Source organism: Carlito syrichta, unplaced genomic scaffold, assembly GCF_000164805.1.
Source record: "Carlito syrichta isolate Samal-C Ts95f unplaced genomic scaffold, Tarsius_syrichta-2.0.1 Scaffold306897, whole genome shotgun sequence".
Taxonomy (NCBI): domain Eukaryota; kingdom Metazoa; phylum Chordata; class Mammalia; order Primates; family Tarsiidae; genus Carlito; species Carlito syrichta.
The window spans coordinates 321119-323324 of NW_007250993.1; the positions used below are offsets into that span (position 1 = coordinate 321119).

Genomic DNA, 2206 nt, shown 5'->3' on the forward strand with positions numbered 1-2206 from the left:
ATTATCTACATTGTGTTGTCTGTGAATAATGAGTGTCCTGGCTCTACTTTTCTAATCTTGAAATCATATATTACTTTTCTTATCTTTACCTTAATACTGAGTATAAGTGATCACAGTGGATATCCTTGTCTCTTTCTCAATCACCAGGGAGATCTTTCAATTTCTCATCAAATATGTTTGCTGTAACTTTTTTTCTTTGGTAAATATTCTTCATCTGCCTAATAAATTTACATTCTATTTCCAATTTACTAAGAGTGTTTGGTATTATAAATGAGTGTTAAATTTTAAAAATATTTTCCTGCATCTATTGAGATGATCATTTTACTTTTTTCCTTTTATTCTGTTAATCATATGACTGATTGAAAACTTCCATACTGGAAGGTTATCAAGTATATCCTACTTAATTATGAAGTTACCTTTTTATATATTGTTAACTCAACTGATTAATACTTCAAGATATTAATGTTCATGTTCATGATACAGATTGGCCTGTAATTCTAATTTCCATTTTTTGTAATTATCTTGTTTGGTTTTGGTATCAAGGTTATACTGACCTGGTAAGAGAGTTGAGAGGTATTTCTTCTTTTTCTATCCTCAGGAAGTTAGGTAAAATTTAGCATTTTTTGTTTTTCCTTAAATATCTGGAACAATTCACTCATGAAGTCACCTGGGACTACACTTTATTAGTCTTTTCAATAATCTACATTTTTAAAAAGAATACAGCACTTTTAATAGTGTGACAGTCCCTAAGTGATACAGACACTGTTCATGGCACCCTGATCCTGTGCCGCAATGTCCTTCTTCTGGCTGGAATGCCACACAGAAGCTCCTCAAGTAGGATCTGGGACAGCAAATTCCAGGCCTGAGATATTCAAAGTAGTGCCTCCCAGTGGGCACTGGTCACTGGGCTGCACAGTCCTTTCAAGTCCTAGGGAAGCCCCTTCGGTCACTGCTTGGACTTCTTCACAATGATGTCCATGGCAGACATGACAGTGATCTTAGAGCCACTGGCACTGGTGGTGACTGTGACACCAGCTGGCAGGGTGGCTGTGGTGGTGAGAATGATGGGCTGGGTTATTGTCGTCACTAGGATAGCAGAATTCCACTTGCTGTTTCTCTTTGGGCATCTGCAACGGCTGTGCTGGTGGTGGTGGTGGTAGTGGCCGTGGCATTGGTCGTGGTACCTTTCTTGGTGCCCATCACAAACTCAATATTGGTTCACTCCTTTTGGCCTTTTCCAATTTGTCCATTTCAATCTTCTGGGCCTTGGCTAATGCCTCATAGTAGGAGTCTTCAGACCAGCCATGGCGGTCAAACATATCCTTTGGGTAGTTGGTGCTGAGCTCATCGATGGCACAGAACTGGATCAACTTCTTGTACATGTTGGTGTTCTGAAATTCTTTTTTCCTTTGGATAATGTAGTTAATATCCATTTCTACCTTTATCTTTCGTTCATAAAGCTTCTGGATCTTGTCTTGAAAGTGATTTGAGAATCTGCCAGGGGGTTCTGGCGGGATCTTGATTTCATCAGGTGGCATGTTCCGGACTCTATCAGAAAAGAAGGCCACTAATTCCTGGGTATTTTGCTTTTCTACTTCTATATTAACCTTTGGGCCATCAGCCTCAGGTTTGTCAGTCTCTGAATCATCATCTTCCTACTGTTTGCTGTTCTATACTCTTCTTCTTCATAACCATCTTCATCATCCCCTAGGCGTGAAAAGTCGTCCTCTTCATAAGCATCAGCTACTCATCCACCTTTCTCCTCAGCTGCGCTGCTCACCACTTCGACTCCAGCCTCTCTGTCAGACTTGGGCTCTGCATCTTCTGTGTAAACTGCAAGAGATGACAGAACATTCTTCTTCCCCACCATCTTATTCCCCTCAATAATCTACTTTTGAATATTTTGTCTGAAATCTTTTAGAAAGATTTTAAATAATTGATTCAGTTTCTTTAATAAATATAGAAATATTGAAGTTTTTGTTTCCTCTTGTGTATGCTTTAATACATTTAGAAATTCATTCTTTTAATCTACATTTGCAAATTTAGTAGAATACAGTAGTTCATAATATTGTTTTCTTATTTTAAACATTTGTAGGATCTTGGGTAATAATCTCTTCATTCCTCATACTTAGAATTTGTTCTCTTTCTTACTCCCTCTCTGTCAGTCTTACTAAGGGTTTATACATTTTATTAGACTTTTCAATAA

General features: G+C 37.9%; 1 pseudogene; it reads right to left on the bottom strand.

Moving 5' to 3' along the window:
- Positions 1–946: 946 nt before the first annotated feature.
- Positions 947–1870, bottom strand: LOC103265878 (annotated as a pseudogene).
- Positions 1871–2206: the final 336 nt, after the last annotated feature.